Source organism: Myotis lucifugus, unplaced genomic scaffold (genome assembly GCF_000147115.1).
Source record: "Myotis lucifugus unplaced genomic scaffold, Myoluc2.0 scaffold_128, whole genome shotgun sequence".
NCBI lineage: Eukaryota > Metazoa > Chordata > Mammalia > Chiroptera > Vespertilionidae > Myotis > Myotis lucifugus.
Genome location: NW_005871176.1, coordinates 1,590,074 through 1,610,591, shown reverse-complemented (window position 1 = coordinate 1,610,591; position 20,518 = coordinate 1,590,074). Strand labels below are relative to the sequence as shown.

Here is a 20,518-nt window from a genome sequence, read left to right as displayed (position 1 = left end):
TTTGATCTATCAGGAAATTTGTTCTCTCTCTGGGTACTAACTGCTGAAAGTATTGAAACATCAAGTATGTGAAAACATATTAAGTATGATTTAATAAGCAAATTTAATTTTGTAACTCATTTTCTAATTTATGACATTTCAAAAAATGACATTTTCTTCTCTCACCTTGTACTTCATAATTGATAATAAATGAACAGAAAAGTAAGTTACATGTTTTGAATTAGTCATTGTTTTTCAGTATATGGGAGGATAGAAATTATTTGGCTTCTTAAAAATATATGATTTTCTTTTTATTAGTTACAATTTATTCTTTGGTATAAAGGAGTTTTTATATAATGTAGTGGAAGAGGTATTATATTGAAAGCTCATCTGAACTTCTTTATCCTTTCAAATTGAAATAATAGCTTTGTTAAGCTTCTCTCCAGTTCTTTCTTTTTTTTATTATTTTATTTTTTTAAATCTTTATTGTTCAGATTATTACAGTTGTTCCTCTTTTTTCCCCCCACAGCTCCCCTCCACCTGGTTCCCACCCCACCCTCTGTCCTTAACCCCCTCCCCCCACTGTCCTCATCCATAGGTGTACGATTTTTGTCCAGTCTCTTCCCGCACCCCCACACCCCTTTCCCCCCAAGAATTGTCAGTCCACTCCCTTTCTGTGCCCCTGATTCTATTATATTCACCAGTTTACTCTGTTCATCAGATTTTTTATTCACTTGATTTTTAGATTCACTTGTTGATAGATATGTATCTGTTCATAATTTTTATCTTTACCTTTTTCTTCTTTCTTTTTTTAAAGGATACTTTTCAGCATTTCATATAATACTGGTTTGGTGGTGATGAACTCCTTTAGCTTTTTCTTATCTGTGAAGCTCTTTATCTGACCTTCAATTCTGAATGATAGCTTTGCTGGGTAAAGTAATCTTGGTTGTAGGTTCTTGCTATTCATCACTTTGAATATTTCTTGCCACTCCCTTCTGGCCTGCATAGTTTCTGTTGAGAAATCAGCTGACAGTCGTATGGGTACTCCCTTGTAGGTAACTGATTTTTTTCCTCTTGCTGCTTTTAAGATTCTTTCTTTGTCTTTTGCTCTTGGCATTTTAATTATGATGTGTCTTGGTGTGGTCCTCTTTGGATTCCTTTTGTTTGGGGTTCTCTGCACTTCCTAGACTTGTAAGTCTATTTCTTTCACCAGGTAGGGGAAGTTTTCTGTCATTATTTCTTCAAATAAGTTTTCAATATCTTGCTCTCTCTCTTCTTCTGGCACCCCCATAATTCGGATGTTGGTATGCTTGAAGTTGTCCCAGAGGCTCCTTACACTATCTTCATATTTTTGGATTCTTTTTGCTTTTTGCTTTTCCGGTTGGGTGTTTTTTGCTTCTTTGTATTTCAAATCTTTGACTTGATTCTTGTGATCCTCTAGTCTGCTGTTGAATCTCTGTATATTATTCTTTATTTCAGTCAGTGTATGCTTAATTTCTAGTTGGTCCTTTTTCATATCCTCGCGGGTCTCACTAAATTTATCGGCGGTTTCTAGAAAATTCTTGAAAAACCTTATAACCATGGTTTTGAACTCTATATCCAGTAGTTTGCTTTCCTCCATTTCTGTCATTTGGGACCTGTTTCTTTGTCTCCGCATTTTCGCTGCTTCCCTGTGTTGATAGAGTGGCTTTGTGTACTAGGTGTCCTATAGGGCCCAATGGCTCAGCCTCCCCAATTACCTGAGGTGGACACTCTTGGTGCACCCCTTTGTGGGCTGTGTGCACAGTCTTGTTGTAGTTAAGCCTTGATTGTTGTTGGTATCACTGGGAGGAATTGACCTCCAGGACAATTGGCTGTGAGAATCAGCTCTGTCTACGGTGGGAGAACTTCGGTGCTGAAGACACCCTTCTGGGGCAAGACTTGCTTCAGTGGGGCTTTGGTGCTCACTGAGTCTGCCCCCTGAGTGTGTCCCTTATGGATCTGAGGAGTTGTAATCTGGATGGTCCCACTCTGATCACTGGGTACACTGGCTCTTGGATCTCTAAGGAGGTGCTAATTTAGCCTCTGCCTGAGGGTACCCAGCAGGAGCTATGGAGAGATCTGCAGATTCCTCTTCCTTGTTTGGGGTTTGGAGGTGCCCAGATGAGGCCCAGCTGTGAAGCAATGCAAGCTGCTGTGGGGGGGCCTTGGGCCTTCTTTTGGATATTCTGGGTCTCTGACCCAGCTGCAGTTTGTTAGGTAATTTTAGATTGCAAAGGGCCAGGCCATTCATATGCAAAAGCCTCTGTGCACAGCTTGGGTGGGGCGGGGTCTCAGGGAATCAGCAGGGCGGAGCAAACAGCTCTGGCTGATCCTCAGCCCTGCCCTAAGAGGCCCTGGGTCTCAGTGTCCCCTGGTAGTCACTGCAAGCACCTCTGAGAGAAATCTGCCTTGGAGTTCCTCCCGATGCCATACAGTCCAGTTTCTCCCCGTATGAGTCTGGGTCCCCAGAGACTTGCCCGGAACTGTAGTTCAGAGCAGTCGGAACTGTAATTCAGATCAGTCGGGAGCTTGTGTCTCCCTCCCGATTGAAAAAGACAACCGTGTCCTCAGTTGACAGCCCTTTCTGCGTGCGCTTCTGTACCTCTGCACTTTACTTCCGCACCTCCTCTGAGTCTCAGTGTGCTTTTCTTTTTCCTTCTAGTTGTAGAATTTCCACTCAGCCAGCCTTCCTGTGGTTCTGGGTGATGTCCATTTTGTCTTTCAGTTGTATTTTTGAAGTGGTTGTGCAAGGCAGCAATTTCAGGTGTTTACCTATGCTGCCATCTTGGTTTCTCTCTCCTTCTCTCCAGTTCTTAAGTTAATTGTTTATAAATATATACATTTATTCCAGGAGGGAAATAGAGGATGATGGCCACAGATTTCATTGGAATAGAGGTCAGGTGACCTGGGTTGAATCTCTGCTCTCTCACTAGCTGTGTGATATTAGGAAAGCCACCTAACCTTTCTGTTCCTCAGCTTCCTAATCTATAGAATGGATTTAATAATAGCACCTATTTCACACATTGTTTTGAGTCTTTTTTTTTTTTAAAAAATGATTTTAGAGAGAGGGGAAGAGGGGGGAGAGAAACATTGATTTATTGTTCCACTTATTTATGCCTTCAATGATTGCTTCTTGTGTATGCTCTGACCAGGGATTGATCCAGAAACCTTGGCATATTGGGACGATGCTCTACCCAACTAAGCTATCAGGCCGGAACTTGTTTTGAATCTTAAATGATAAGTGCATATACGTGCTTAGCATGCGTCAACAGAGTGCTCAATAGTGTCTGCTATTAGTGTTGTGTTTAACTTTATTATCTTTCCCCCAATGCCCTGCCGCTGCTGAGAGGCTCCTTTTCAAAACGCTGCACCTCTCTCTCCCCTTACCTTGAGCACTCCACTTCATCCCAGGAGCATATTGTGGTATAGAAATTAGTCTTTGGTTTTTATAGTATAGGCATTCATTTTGAGCTTCAAATTTTTGAATGTCATACCCCCCCCCTTCCCTCACCCTCTTTTATTCTCCTCACTTAATTCTTAGCTGGGGTATTGTAGTAGGACTTTGAAGTGATGGAGTAGTTATCAGTGATCACTTAAGTACAGTATTAGGAATTTCTAGAAGATCCCTGGGCCTAATACAGTTGTTCCCCCTTATGTGCAGGGCATATTATTTAAGACCCCGAGTGGATGCCTGAAACCGCGGGTAGTACCAGACCACACACACAATGTTTGTTTTATACATACATTCCTATGATAAAGTTTAATTTATATATTAGACATAGTAAGAGATGAACAACAATAACTAATAATAAAATAGAACAATTATAATAGACTAATAAAAGTTAATTTAATGTGGCATTATTAAGTCAAATATGGGTTACTTGAACACAAGCATTATGATACTGTGATCTGTTAACAGAGATGCTCCTGAGTGATTAACGGGCAGATAGTGTATACAGAGTGGATATGTTGGATGGAAGGTATGATTTACATTTCAGGTTGAATGGAGTGGGATAGCATGAGATTTCACCATGCTATGCAGAACATTGTGCAATTTAAAACTTATGAATTGTTTATTTCTGGAATTTTCCATTTTTGGACCGCAATTGATGTGGGTAACTGAAACCACAGAAAATGAAACCGTGGATAAGGGGGACTACTGTGTTTTGAAAATTCAACTTAGGTTATTGTCTTCTCTCTATGCATTAGGGAGGAGCACATGGGGGAAGTGAAATATGGTTCTTTTAATGTAAACAAAACGTATGTACATTATATTATTTAGCAGTTTTGTTCATAAGTGCAGTTGATCTTTTTTTAAAATATTTTTATTGATTTCAGTGAGGAAGGGAGAGAGAGAGAGAGAGAGATAGAAACATCAATGATGAGAGAGAATCATTGATCGGCTGCCTCCTGCATGTCCCCTACTGGAGATCGAGCCCGCAACCCAGGCATGTGCACTTGACTGGAATTGAACCCAGAACCCTCAGTCTGCAGGCCAACACTCTATCCACTGAGCCAAACCAGCTAGAGCAAATGCAGTTGATCTTAGAAAAGGGAACTTGAAGGTAGAGTAGTCATAAAATACTTTGTCAAAGAAGAAGGATTTAAACTTGGACTCGAGGAATGGTTAATATTTGGTTGAGTATGGAGGAGCTAGATTAGTGGTTCTCAACCTTCTGGCCCTTTAAATACAGTTCTTCATGTTGTGACCCAACCATAAAATTATTTTCGTTGCTACTTCATAACTGTAATGTTGCTACTGTTATGAATCGTAATGTAAATATCTGATATGCAGGATGGTCTTAGGCGACCCCTGTGAAAGGGTCGTTTGACTGCCAAAGGGGTCGCGACCCACAGGTTGAGAACCGCTGAGTTAGATGATGATGGTGAGGCAAAGGTTTAGAAGAGAATATGGTATAGAAAACACTGAAGGAATAACAGTTAACTGCCTCCCTCCTACCCCAAAACTAATATTTATTAAGCACTGATTATGCCAGCTACTGTGTAAGGGATTAACTCATTTAATCATCACAACTCCATTTCTAAACACATGAGGTTTAGAAATTTGATCAGGGTGGCCAAGTGGTAGAGCCATAAAGCTGCTGCTGCCGCCTAATTTTGTTACAATGGAAGAATTGTATTTGTGGATAGATAAAAGTTTATCTGTTGCTGTTAATACTCTAAAACAATCATAAGTGAACATCACAGTAAATTTCACATCCTGAAAACACTAATATGACATATTAAACTATATGATGATGGTGAGGCAAAGGTATAATAGACTATTACCAGAACCTCAGAAGACCCCTTGGGTCCTTTCAAGTCAGTGTCTGTTCCCACTGACCTATTTTGAACAACATAGATTATTTTTTGTCAGTTTTTGAACTTAATTTATTTATTATTTATCCTCACCCAAGGATATTTTTTCCATTACTTTTAGAGAGAGTAGGAGGGAGAGGATACATGCCCTTGACTGGGAATCGAACCTGAGACCCTTTAGGTTCTAACCATCGAGCAACCCGGCCAGGGCAGTTTTTGAACTTTATATGAATGCAATCACACATAATTATCTTTTTTTTAAATAAAACATTGTGAGTTTCATACCAGTTGTATGTAGTTCTAGTTCATTCATTCTTTTATTGCTATAATGTTGTTTTTAATTAATTGAGCTACCCACCCCTTTTTTTTTTTGCTTAATCCTCACTTGAGAATATTTTTCCATTGATTTGGAGAGTAGAAGAGAGAGGGAAAGACAGAGAAACATCGATGTAAGAGAAACATCGATTGGTTGCCTCCTGCACAAGCCCTGACCACGGCTCGGGCCGGGGAGGAGCCTACAACCAAGGTATGCCCTTGACCAGAATAGAACCTGGGACCCTTTGGTCTGCAGGCCCACGCTGTATCCACTGAGCCACACCGGCTAGGGCTAATTGAACCTTTGAAAAAACAAAGTTGAAAGTTTTTGTAGCATAATAGAAATACAAATGTTCTTAAACTTCTTTTTTAGAGAAACACATTAAAAGTGTCTCTGAATGTTCTATGCTTATATAATTAAAAAAATAATTTATGGAAGCAAAATATTACTTTAAAGGGCAAATTTTTTTGAGTTTATTGTTGACATAATCTGAAGTATCCATCTTTAAAAAATTCCACTCATACAATTGCGGTCAGTATTTACAAAATAAGTTGTCTTATTTTTCCCTTCAAATACAAGCAATAGACAATTTTATGACGCTGGAAGATGAAGCACTTCTTGAAGTAGTACAGGGCAGTACGTAGATTCAGTAGTGTTTTATTCTGAGAGGAAAATCTTGACTAAGATTTAAATTGACTTCATCTTCAGCCAGAGAATACTGAAATGGCGATTTTATGTTGTTATGAGTGAATGATTCTTAATTAGCTTGGTTTAGGTTCCACAGACTGCATACTTTAAAATGTGTGTATTTTTTCACCACAGATGTATGTGGGGGGTGTCAAACTTTAGAGCAAGGGAGTTGATGCCTTTGGTGATCTTGGCTAAAATAATGAAAAGTGAGAATAACTATATATGGAAGTATGTACACATTATTATTATTATTATTTTTAAAATGTGTGTGGCTTGGAAATCAATGGTAGAGAGCACAGCAAAGGAAAGGAAACTTTGCAAAATCTCCCTCTCCTCTGTTTTCTATGTTAAGACATTTTACATATACTTCAAGCTTTTAGTTTCCTCTCTGTCGTTCTTCCTCTATTTTTTAACCAGCACAGATAATTTCACTGATTTAGCTGAGAAGAGCATTGGGAATGTAAGATGACTCTGATGCAATTCTGGATGGATTACAAACATCTATGACTGCATCCAGAACCTTGCTTGAGCTTGGGGTGATGTCACCAAGGAATGTATGAATGGCATCTGACAAAATATACTCAGGAGGTTTGTCTGTGACTTCAAAGGATTTTCTGAGGATAAGGAGGTTGCAAAAATCTAAAAGTTTAAAAAGTAAATAAATAAGTAAATAAAAAAATTTTAAATAGGAAAAAGCTTATAGAATAAGGATATAAAGAAAATATTTTTATACAGCTGTACATTGTGTTTGTGTTTTAAACTAAGTGTTATCAAAATAGTCAAACCCTGGCTGGTGTGGCTCGATCGGGCGTCATCCCATGCACCAAAAGGTTGCTGGGTCAATTCTCTGTCAGGGCACATGTTAGGGTTGTGAGCTTGATCCTGGTAGGGGATGTGCGGGAGGCAGCTTATCAGTATTTCTCTCGCATTGATGTTTCTATCTCTCCCTCTCTCTTCCTTTCTAAAAGAAATCAACAAAAACATATTTTTTAAAAATCCTCAAAGAGGCAATCATGATTTGTGCATTAAAAAATATTTAGTAGAGTATATGACTTGTCAAAAGTGATAATGTGATTTTCTAGTATGTATATTTTAATTGGATCCATTGTGTGAAATTAAATGCTAAAAATGAACTTTAAAGGTGGAATATTAGACCAAATAGTTTTGTTAACACTTGGTACATTTATTCTTTCTATTTTATAACATTTCTCTATGTAACAATCCTCATCATCATGTTTATAGAATTGTGAATGAGTCAGATTTAGAAATTTCATTTTCCTTTTTTAAACCTATAATTACCTGATATTTTTTTTATTATTTTAGAAAAACCACAATGATTAATTTTAGAAGCAGTTTTTAAGAATTGTTAAAAATGACACTGCATTGTAGAAAGTTTCTGGAAAGATACATAAAGTTGGCAGTGGTTACCTTTAGGAGAGAAAGATTGGATGGAAGGTACTACCTTACATCCTTCTGTTCTGGTACTTTCTACTTTATATCTATCCTCTGTATCATGTAAATTTTTTTAATAGTCATCTTAAAAAATAGTTATAGTTAATAGCACAGGACATCTACAGATCTACAGGCTGTGTTTATAGCTGTAGCTTTCCTTGTCCTGTTTTAAAAGTATATAATACTAGAGGCCTGATGCATGAAATTCGTGCACGGGTGGGGTTCCTAGGCCTAGCCAGCTATCAGGGCCTATTGGGGCCGTCTCGCCCAGTCCCGATCTTCAGCCAGCTGCCAGAGCTGCCAGCTGCTGGCCAGAGCCTGGGGGCCTGCCGGCTGCCGGATGGGGCTGAAGGGATGGGGGGAGGGACCACGGGAGATTTGCCCTCCCAGGGGAGGGACCAGGGGAGGTTGGCTGGCTGTGGGAGGTTGGCTGTGGTCAGTGTGTAGCATAGCAACTGGTCGACCAGTCGTCGCTAAGCGTAACGGTCGCTTAGGCTTTTATATATATATATATATATATATACACACACACTAGAGGCCCGTTGCAGGAAGATTCCTGCAAGAATAGGGCTTCCTGTGGCTGGAGCGAAGCAGAGAAAGGGAGCGAAACCCGAGGCGGGCTTCGCTCCCGCCTCCGCCGCCAGCTTGTTTCCCTCCCGTCTCCGCCATCCCGCTTGCTTCTCTGCAGCTTCGCTCCCTTCTGCAGCACTTGGCTTCCTTCTATGTTGTCTTAAGTCTTCGCTTTCCACCTGCGTATGCAAATTAACCGCCATCTTTGTTGGGTTAATTTACATACTCATCTGATTGGCTGGTGGGTGTAGTGGAGTGACACCAATTTGCATGTTTCTCTTTTATTAGTGTAGACTAGAGGCCTGGTGCACGAATTCATGCACCAGTGGGGGTTTCTTGGCCTGGCCTGCGGGATTGGGCCAAAACTGGCTCTCCAACATCCCCCGAGGGGTCCCGAATTGTGAGAAGGCGCAGGCCAGGCCCAGGGACCCCACTGGTACATGATCGGGGCCAGGGAGGGATGCGGGAGGCTGGCCAGCTTGGGAGGGACTGCGGGAGGGTTCCAGGGAGTGTCCCAATCGGCCGGATCCAGCAGCAAGCTAACCTATAGGTCAGAGTGTCTGCCCCCTGGTAGTCAGTGCACATCATAGCAACTGGTCAACCTGTTGACTGTCTGCCCTCTGGTGGTCAGTGCACGTCATAGCGAGCGGTTGAGCGGCCTTAGCATATCATTAATAGCATATTATGCTTTGATTGGTTGAATGGCTGACTGGACAACTGGACACTTAGCATATTAGGCTTTTATTATATAGGATAGATTGCCTTGGCTGGTTGTTCAGTGGTTAGAGCATTGGCCCATGGACCAAAGGGTTGTGGGTTTGATTCCCAGTCAAGGGCACATATCTTGGTTGCTTGTTCAATCCCCATCTGGGTCGGGACATGTGGGAGAGGCAACCAATCAAAGTTTCTCTTTCTCTCTCCTCCTACCCCCACCCCCCAACTCTGAACAATGGACACAATATCTTTGAGTGATGATTTTTAAAAAAGGTATATAATATTTACTTCTTCCTTTTATTTACCTAATAAATTTAGCTGTCATTCCTTGTTTTTATTACATTTCTTTATTCTCACTGAAATACCATTTCATTTCAGAAATCAGTATGATTTTCAGAAAATTGTTTAGAGGCCCTTTGGGACTAGTAGAAGATTTATTCATTTGCAAATCATGACCTAATAAAAATGAGGTTGCAAACTGTATGTGAATTTGGTTTTTTATTCTCTACTGCCATTATAAAGGAAATTTAGCTGTGTGACCTTCAGCATGTTCCTTAATTTCTGAATCTTTTTTTCCTCTTTATTTAGTTCAACATTCATTTTTATAAGATTATCTCCCAGGACTTTTCCAAATCTCTTATTTTACAATTCCATACTCATTTCAACTCAGAAGATGGAATTCATTAATTCTTAAAGTAGTGTTAAGGCCAAATTTCTTGTTAAACAATATCTACATAACCATTAGAATAAACTTTAATAAAGTGCATTTGTAGTCTGAGTTGTCTCATACATGAGTTCTAATATAGTGCTGCATAATGTCAGTCATATGCATATATAAAATCTTAGTCATGGGGTGGGATTTTGAAATGAACATTTCCAATAAGACATATTAACTTTCTTTGTATGTGTGTTTGTGTGTGTGTGTATTTTTAAGGCAAATTGACATTTTAATTTTTATTCTTAATACTAGAGAATGAGTCTTTTCTTTGTTTAGAACCTGAAAGGAAATGATGTGTCATGCCAACTGTATCTCCAAAGATAATTATACAGTGAGATATCAATCAAATTAATTAAACTGTGACAACTTCTTTCACTAACTTTCCTTTTGTTGGTGAAATTATGGCCGTGAGGAAAATGGTTATGATCCACACCCTGATATTGTGCTGAAATGTGAGGTCTCTATTGTGAACCTACGTTAAACATTAAACATTTGTTGCCTTAATTAGAAAATCTCCTTAGGTTACTGGCCTTTTGAAAAACAGGTGAACAAAAAGTGAAATGTGTTTTTAAATTTAAACTTTACTGATGCAAAGGGGGCGGGTTTATAATTTCTGGAGTCCAAATTGGAAGCCAAAAGACTTCATTATCTCTGTAGTTTTCTGAATGAACTAGATTGAAAGGGTCAATGTGAAAAAGAAATGCAATTCTGGAATTTTGTTTATTAGTAAAATGAGTTGTAGTGTAAGCAGGGTACACGAGTCCTTTTGCTGGCCTGTGTGTAATAGACAAAGCCTGGGGAGCTGCATGCTAGGAAAGCTTTTCTGTGTCCTTGCCATCTTCGTCTTTAATGTATCCAGGCAGCTGAGGAGATATCCCCTAAAGAGGCAGAACTCCCCCATCCTCTCTCTTCTCCTGTCTTAAAAAAAACAAACCTATATACTGGGACATTCAATGGCCTTGCATTGACCAGAAAGACAAAGAGTGCTTTCATACTCAGGGTTAAGCCGTAGCCAGTGTGCTCGGCCTTTGTTAGGGCTCGCACTAGCTCTTTCTCTTTCACCACCCCCAGTCTCATTGTTCATACTTTGCAGCAGCAACAGTATCTTTTTTAGAATTTTACCTCCTTACCTAAAAACAAACAGTTGCAAAAGAACATTCCAAGTTTTTTTTTAATGAAAAGTGAAAAGAAAAGAAGCTTACTTTCCTCTTGTGTTTTTTGATAAAGTAAGTATGCCCTGTTACATCTAAGTGCCATAGTGCAAGACCAGATCTTGTTGAAATTATTTGTCATTTAAAAAGTAAAGTAACAATGAACTTTATTTCCTTCTCTTATGGCTGTATCCCATCTAACTCATTGTTGGTGATATTCATAATGAAAACAGACAAGATTCTTTTCACCAGTGTCAAATGGTTTTTAAATTACTCTATGTTTTTGTGTTACTAGATAATATAAAGTGGAGAATTTAGACAGTTATGTGGATTATTCAAAGAATGCCTTTTGCCTCACTTAACAGACAAAAGTTAATAGTGTTGGCCTTTGTCCTATTTTTTCCTTATATAGAAATAAACTATCAAGCTAAATAAGCAAAAGTTATTTTTAAAAACATGCTATATTTGCATATGTAAACTATCATAGCTGGACTGTATTTTACAATTTTTAAAAATTTTCACTACTCAAGAGTTCTGTGTGGTTTTTTTTTACACAGTTGATTTATCTTGTAATGAAATATTTTATGCGTATAGAAATAACATAACACACACTACTGCACATACCACCCACCTTTGTTGTATTTGTATTCTTTTAAAAAAATATATATATTTTATTGATTTTTTTACAGAGAGGAAGGGAGAAGGATAGAGAGTTAGAAACATCGATGAGAGAGAAACATCGATCAGCTGCCTCCTGTACACCCCCCTACTGCGTATGTGCCCGCAAACACGGTACATGCCCTTGACCGGAATCGAACCCGGGACCCTTGAGTCCGCAGGCTGACGCTCTACCCACTGAGCCAAACCGGTTAGGGCTGTATTTGTATTCTTAAGAGAGATTTGGAGGACCTTAAAAGTCTTTATCTGTGTCTTGTGAAAGTTTATGAGTTTTTTATTCCATCATCTGTTACAAATTTTCCTCCTAGACTAGTCATTCGTTAAGGTAAACCTAGTGTGCCACACAGTGCATTATCCTTGACAGTACACAGAGTCTCCTGGAAAGTATTTGTGATTTTAAGTTCTATTTAATAACCTCAGTATTAAACAAGTATATACAATCATGTGCTGAATTTCGGACAATGATAGATCACATATATGGCGGTGGCCCTGGAGGATTATAATGGAGATGAAAAATTCCTATCACCTGGCGACATTGTAGTCCTCACAAGGCTGTAGTGCAGTGCATTACTCACATGTTTGTGGTGTAAACAAACCTGCTGTACCACTAGTCATAGAAAAGTATAGCACATACAGTTTGTACAGTACATAATATTTGATGATAATAAATGTTATTGATGTATATATTTACTACACTATACTATTTACTGTTATTTTAAAGCAGGGGTGGGAAATAGCCAGCCTGCGGGCTCTATAAGACTGCAAAATCATTTGGTCTGGCCCTGCCAAGGCATTAGGGGTGAGTTAATTAGGTATTTGACCAAATATAGCAGGCTAATTTTTAAGTTGATAATTTTGTATGGTCTGCGAATGATGTTATAAATATCCAAATGGCCCCTGAGAGAAAAAAGATTCCCCACCTGTTTTAGAGTGTACTTTTTCTACTAGGAAAAGAAGTTTGTTGCAAAACAGTATGCTGTGTATGCCATCAGCAGCCTCACATACATTGTATTTACTGCGCCTCTTTTTAAAAAACCATATATATCTATTTCTGAAAGTAAGCGGGACGTGGGGGCGAGGGAGAGATAGAAACATCAGTGATGAGAGAGAATCAATTGGCTGCCTCCCGCACGCCCCCCGCTGGGGATTAAGCTCACAACCCGGCATGTGCCCTGACCGAGAATCGAACTGTGATACACTGGCTGGGCTGTCCACTATCTCTTGATTGCATTATTTTCTCTTATGCTTGATTTAAGCTCATGTTTTGTTCATCATGACCCCTAAGTGTACAAAATCCATTCATTGCTAATGTTGCCAGTAACGGCCATGTTGAGTGATTGGCTTGGAAACAAAAATAAAAGTGAGTAAGATCTACAAAGGTGGAAAATCAGTGTCGGTTATTGCTGGTGAGTCAGGCTTGTCTCATTCTACCATAGCTATGATCTTGAAGAACAAGAATGAAGGCAATGAGACTAATTTTGAGAAGAGCCTATATCAGACATGGAGAAATGACTTGGGTTGGATTGAAGACCAGACACAGAAGTATATCCCTCCTAGCACCATGACAATGCTGGCCAAAGCAAAAAGTTTGTTTGCATTCAAAAAAAATTTTTTATTGAATTTATTGTGGGACATTGGTTAATACATTTATATAGGTTTCAGGTATAAAATTCTATTTGCATTGTATGTTCACCACCCAAAGTCAAGTCTCCTTCTGTCACCATTTATGGCCCCTTTACCATCTTCTACCTCCCCCCACCCCCTTTGTTTACATGTTTAAAGAAAAGGCTGGACCACACCAGGAAGTTGAACTTACTGCTAGCTCTGGATGGTTTAAATGATTCAAGAATCATTATTCATTACTTAATGTGGAGGTGAGTGCTGAAATGAAGGCAGCTGAAGTTTGGAAACTCTAGATAAGGTGATCATGGAGGAAAATTACTTGTCAGAGTAAATATTCAGTATGAATTAAACCTCCCTGTTCTGGAAATGGATGCTTAAAGGGACTTTCATCTATAACAGCCGTGGGCAAACTACGGCCCGCGGGCCGGATCCGGCCCGTTTGAAATGAATAAAACTAAAAATAAAAAAGACCGTACCCTTTTATGTAATGATGTTTACTTTGAATTTATATTAGTTCACACAAACACTCCATCCATGCTTTTGTTCCGGCCCTCCGGTCCAGTTTAAGAACCCATTGTGGCCCTGGAGTCAAAAAGTTTGCCCACCCCTGATCTATAAGGAGGTCAAATCATTGCTGGGTTTCAAGGCTTTTAAGGTCAGGATCACAGTCTTGCTTGGGGGGGCAATATTGCACACTACAAATTAAAAACCTTTGTGATTTGGCACGGTGAAAATCCCTGGGCCTTCACACATATCAACAAACACACACTCTTTAGTGTAGTATAGGAGCAATAAGAAGACATGGATGGCCCAGCTCCGCTTCCAAGATGTCCTGAATTGCTTTGCCAGCAATGTGGAGAAGTACTTTGGAAAAGAACACATCATTTAATATTGATAATGCTCCTGGACATCCTCCTTTTATTGGTGATCTTCAACCCAATATCAAAGTGTTTCTCCCTTCAGACACCATCTCTTTGATCAAACAATGTATCAAGAAGTTAGAGCAGCTTTTAAGGCCTACTACATGAGGAGGACCTTTGCCCACGCCATTGCTGAAACTGAGGAAGACACTGATGCAATTCTGGAAGGATTATAAACAACATCTATGGCTGCATCCAGGACCTTGCTTGGGCTTGGAGATGATGTCACCAAGGAGTATCTGCATGGCATCTGACAGAATACATTCAGGATGTTTGTCCATGACTTCAAAGGATTTTCTGAGGATGAGGAGGTTGCAAAAATCTAAAAGTTTAAAAAGCAGCCCTACCCGATTTGGCTCAGTGGATAGAGTGTTGGCTTGTGGACTAAAAGGTCCCGGGTTCGATTCTGGTCAAGGGCATGTATCTCAGTTGCAGGCACCGCCCTGGCCCTGGTCCTGGTTGGGGCACTTGCAGGAGACAACCAATCAATGTGTTTGTCACATCGATGTTTCTGTCTTTTCCTCTCTCTTCCACTCTCTCTAAAAAGAAAAAATATCCTCATGTGAAGATTAAAAATATAAATAAAAAGCAAAAAAAATTTAAAAATAGAAAAAAAGCTTATAGAATAAGGATATAAAGAAAATATTTTTTGTATAGCAGTACAATGTGTTTGTGTTTTAAGCTAAGTGTTATCAAAAGAGTCAAGTCTTGGCTGGTGTGGTTTGGCTGGGCGTTGTCCCATGCACAAAAAGGTTGTTGGTTTCAATTCCTGGTCAGGGCACATACATGGGTTTTGGGCTCGATTCCCAGTGGGGATGTGTAAGAAGCAGGAGGCAGCCGGTTGATGTTCCACTCTCACATAGTTGTTTTTCTCTCTTTCCCTCTCCCTTCTACTCTCTTTCCCTCTCTCCCTCTCGCTTAAAATCAATAAAAATTATTTAAAATAATTTGAAAAATGGAAAGGAAGAACAAAGTTGAAGGTAACATGCTACCTGATAAACTATACTACAAGGCTATAGGAACAAATTGATGGTCACCAGATAAAACTATTTTTATTAAGTCAAAAGTTTCAAAAATTTTTAAAGCTTATGAAGTAAAAATATTATGTTAAATTAAGGTTTATTATTGAAGAGTGATATTTTAAAAAATAAGTTTAGTATACCCTAAATGTACAGAGTTTATAAAGTCTGCAGTAGTATCCAGTAATGTCCTAGGTCTTCACACTCACTTACCTCTTACTGACTTTCCAAAGCAACTCCCAGTCCTGCAAGCTCCATTCATGGTAAGTGCCCTACACAGGCATACCATTTTAAAAACATTTTAAAATGTATTTTTACTGTACCTTTCCCATGTGTGGTTATGTTTAGATACACAAATACTTAACCATTGTATTATGGTTGTAGTATAATAACACGCTATTGAGATTTGTAGCCTAAAAGCAGTAGGTTATACCACATAGCCTAGGTGTGTAGGCTATACCATCTAAGTTTGTGTAAGTGCACGATGGTGTTCACATAATGATGAAATCGCCTAATGGCACATTTCCCCCTGTCATTAAGTGGCACATGACTGCACTAAATTTTTATTTTATTATTTATTTATTTAAAAAATATATTCTTACTGATTTTAGAGAGAGGAAGTGAGAAGGAGAGAGAAATAGAAACATCGATGAGAGAGAAATACCGATTGGCTGTCTCCTGCACCCCCTCCCCCCACTGGGGATCGAACCCACAACCCAGGAATGTGCCCTGAGCTGGAATTGAACCGGTGACTTCTAGGTGCATGGGGTGATGCTCAGCCAACTGAGCCACACTGGCCAGGGCTACTAAATTTTTAGATGCTAGAACTCCATTGTCATATATTGTAAGAAGAGAATATAACATACAACATGGTGAAAATTTATTTATAGTTATTATATAAGTTAGTATATAAATATGTGATTGAAATATGAGGGAAATTTTCTGTTATTTTGTCATTGGTTCAGCTGCTTTTGGTACCTTATTTGACCTTTATACTAAAAAGATAAATTTCACTTAGAGGTCTTAATATTAGCAGTCATTTATTGTACTCCAGTGTTCATAAAATACTGGGTTAAATGCCTTAAATAAATTCTTTAAACTGTATATCAACTTCCAAAGTAGGTGCTATTATTGTCCTTATTTTATAGGTGAAGAAACATGCTTAGAGATGTTAAATGTAACTCCCCCAGAAATTGCACAGGTAGTAAGTGGAAGAACTGGAATGCTAAAATCAAATTTGTACTTTAGATTGGTGATGTGAATAAACTGTCTCTGGAGTTTAGTGTTTTCTAGAACTGTTATAATAAGCCTCTTTAACAGTGCAAAATTGATCTGTTTCAGTTTAAGTCTTCTGGCCTTCAAGTTGAAGTATTTTCAAGGTTTTTGAAACGTAGGTGTTGGCTGGAATTATTGGTTCTAGTTTATAGATTAAAGGACTTGCTTGGATTCAACTTGAGCCCTTGGACTGTATTGGTGTCACTGGCTCAGTTTGTCATAGTTGCTGTGCCCATTTCAGACAGAGGTGTCATGAGGTGGGTGCTTAGCTACTTAAACCTGAAACTAAAGAAAAGGAAAAAAAGGGTTGGAAAAAAGGAAGATAAGGAGTTTTTATTTTTTCTAATGGTTTTAGCTACACTGATGAGCCTTGTTGGATGGGCCTGAGTGTAAGATTCTAAGAATGAAGTGAAGGAGAATTAATTACATGACTGTGAGTTGAGGCCCAGATGGAATGGCTACAGTGGGGAAATAGTAGAGAAGGCTGTTCTTGCTACATTAATTTTTTAATTTTACTAAACATGGGTTAAAGGAATGCAACCCATCATACAGACTAGTTTGTTCTTTTTTCAGAAAGCACATTAATGAATAATTATATATCATTTATCAAATGCATAGTAGTTCTGTCAGTGTGAATGAAAAGCTCTTTGGATTTTTTTCATGATCTCATTTGATGACCCTTTTTCCATTAATTTAACATAAGTACATTTATGAGATTCTCTGGTACCCGTATTTGGGGCACTGTGCTTCTGGTCTGTTTACCTGTATTTGCTCTGTACTAGGAATATTCTAGATATTGGCAATGGAAATTCTAATCCTGGCATCAGGGGTTCCTGTGAGAGAGCATGGCTTTCTTAGGGGTAGCATACCATTTAGAGGCAGAGATCAGAACTATTTTAATAATTGTTCTAAGACATTTTATGCCTTTTTCACTTTATTGACATTTTCACTGATGGTGCAGAATCAATGGTGGGTCATATTGCTGGTACCTTAGCATGAATTAAGTACCAAACTATACTAGTAATGAATGTGTTATTCACCAATCTGCATTCTTTAAAAAAAAAAGCACCAGTTTCATTTAAATATCTTTGAAACAGTAAAAATTACTTATTTAATTAAAACTTGACCCTTGTGTATACACCTTTCTATATTCTGTGTGATGGAATGGGAGGCACACGTAAAGCACTTCTATTCAGTAGTTGTTCAATAATGGTTTTAATGGAAACCACTTGTATGAGTGAGTTTCTGACAGAACTAATGGCATTTTATTTATCTATTTATTTATTTATGTAATATATTTTAATTGATTTCAGAGAGGGAGAGATAGGAACATTAATAATGAGTGAGAATCATTAATTGGGTGCCTCCTGCACGCCCCATACTGGGGATCGAGCTCACAACCCGGGCATATATCCTGACCGGGTTCATAGGTCAGTGCTCAACCACTGAGCCATGCCAGCTGGGCAGAACTAGTGGCTTTTTAAAAAAATGTAACACCAGCCCTGACTGGTTTGTTTGGCTCAGTAGATTGAGAATCAGCCCGAGGACTGAAGGGTTGAAGGTTTGATTCTAGTCAAGGGCATGTACTTTGGTTGCAGGCTCCATCCCTGGCCCCTAGTCCCCTGTCAGGGTGAGTGCAGAAGGCAGCCAATTGATGTGTCTCTCTCACATCAATGCTTCTCTCTCTGTCTATCCCCCTCCATTCTACTCTCTCTAAAAATCTATGGAAAAATCCTTGGGTGGGGATTAACAACAACATGCCCTGACTGGGAATCGAACCCACAGCCTTTTGGTCTATGGGACAATGCTCCAAGCAACTGAGTCACCCGCCAGGGTAGAAATAAATTTTAATAGAGAACCGGGTTTTAGATTTAACTCAGGCTTTATAGTTTTAGAACTGTATACAAGCTGAATTTCAACTTTTACTGGTATATAATTAACATTTTTGAGGCCTGTCATATATTTAGAATTGTATGCAACTTTTATTTTTTTCCCCAATAAATGAAGAAACCATATGTGTAACATTCTTAATTAGTTATAGCTAGTAACTCTTGAGCATCATCTAGAGCAGCGGTTCTCAACATGTGGGTCGCGACCCCTTTGGGGGGTCGAGCGACCCTTTCACAGGGGTCGCCTAAGACCAGTGGTTCTCAACCTTCCTAATGCAGCGACCCTTTAATACAGTTCCTCATGTTGTGGTGATCCCCAATTTCATTGTTACAAATTGAACATAATTAAAGCATAGTGATTAATCACAAAAACAATATGTAATTATATATGTGTTTTCCGATGGTCTTAAGCGACCCCTGTGAAAGGGCCGTTCGACCCCCCAAAGGGGTCGTGACCTGTAGGTTGAGAACCACTGCTCTAATAAGTTCTTTAGAGGTGGCTCTGGGTGTGTGTGTGGGGGAGCAGTGAGATGAACTTGTAGAATACTTTGCAGTTCTTATTGGCTGTGAATTTGTAAGTAGATGGAGTGACGAAAATGTTTCTAGTGTACTTTGATATTAAGAATGATGAGTATAGAAGGAAGAGAATTATGTTTTCTAAGTGGTGATGGTTGGTATTTTATATTGCCATTGGTATTCATCAGATCATATTCTTCAGGGGAAATTAGATTTACTCAAACACTAGGTGGGGGGTGCTTTGGCGATAGGTAGTACTAATAAAAGGTATTGATTTTCCCCATCAGTCTCCTTGATAGTTGGCATGGTGGGAACAAGTATTTTCAGTAACCTGACTTTTGGCATGTGGCAGTTGGGTGAATTAATTTGGCTAACGGCACTAGTTGGTCTGATGTAAATAAGAAAAACAGTTTCCTCTGTTGGACACTTTTCCATGTAAACTACTTTGAGGTGAAAACTGTTAAGTTAATCTGAGAAGCTGCTCACCTTGGGGAGAACAGTTAAATCAGAATTAAGAAGTTTCTTAGCAGAGAGAAATTCTGTGTATAAATTCACTGAAGTAGCAAAGATCAATCACTATCTTTTAGAATTTTGTCAGATATGGAACAGATTGCATTTTTGTGTTTTTTGTTATTCAGTTGTAAGAAATCTTTGTATATTCTGCATACAAGTCCCAGACATGATTTGCAAATATTTCCCCCCATTCTGTGAGTTGTTTTCTTTGCTTTCTTGATGGTTTGGTGTCTTTTGATGCACAAAAGTTTTTAACTTTGTTGAAGTACACTTTATCTTTTTGTCGTTGTTGCTGTTGCTTTTGATGACATATTTAACAATCTCTTGCCAAATTTGAGGTTATGCAGGTTTATCCTGTTTACTACTAAAAATTTACAGTTTTAGCCTCTACCTTTAGGTCTTTGATCCATTTCTAGTTAATTTTTATAAGACATATCCCTAATGGGTCAGAACTGATAATATTAAAGGGATTATAGCTATTTCCAAAGCAACTGTATTTTAAATAGTGCTTCTTTTGAAAAGTCATGTATAGTATCTTTGTGAAATAAGGTATAGTTTTGAAATTCTGCCCTTATTTTTGTTATACATTTTCCTTTTTCATTATCAAAAACTATGTAGAAAGGAGGAGAAAGTGGAGAAGGCATGAATTGACTGACATGACTATATTGCCCTAAATCTTAAATAAGACATACTGCAAAAAATATATTTTTCATTCATTTGTTTTCATTTCCTGAAATCAGTTGCCTGTGTCTTCTCTAAAGCAGTATGCGCAATGGGTTTGTACTTTCACTTTCCCTTTTACAAAGGCAGTGATAACTTGAGGCTGTCACTTTAAGAATATTGCTTATGCTGAGCATTGAGATAATAGCTTTTCTTGTAGTGGAGTGGGGCAAAGTTTAGGAACATTCAGCTGGGAGTTGTAAATGGAGCATAAGTGTTTCAGCGAGTTGGAGGAAGATTACTCTTGACTTTCACTACTTGCTCTCTAACTTGTCAAAATCTACCTTTTGAGGAGTTACTGACTACGAGTCAAACCCAAGGTCAGTTATGATTGTCATTGATCTAAAACTCTCCTCAGGAGAGTTTATCATTCATGAAATTTCAGTAAACATCTGTGCCTAAAAAAAAAAAAAAAAAATTGGTCCCTTCTTTCCT

General features: G+C 38.6%; 1 protein-coding gene across 3 annotated transcripts in view; it reads left to right on the top strand.

The window, feature by feature from the left end:
- Positions 1–20,518, top strand: part of EIF4G3 (eukaryotic translation initiation factor 4 gamma 3) — a 271,609-nt gene that overhangs the window by 35,512 nt on the left and 215,579 nt on the right. Inside the window, exon 1 of one of the 3 annotated variants that reach the window (XM_023758378.1) lies at positions 20,383–20,403. The exons of the other annotated variants lie outside the window; for them this stretch is intronic. The gene's annotated coding sequence lies outside the window, so the exon portion shown is untranslated. Of the gene's footprint in view, positions 1–20,382; positions 20,404–20,518 lie in introns of those variants that run through there. 3 annotated transcript variants of the gene reach the window in all.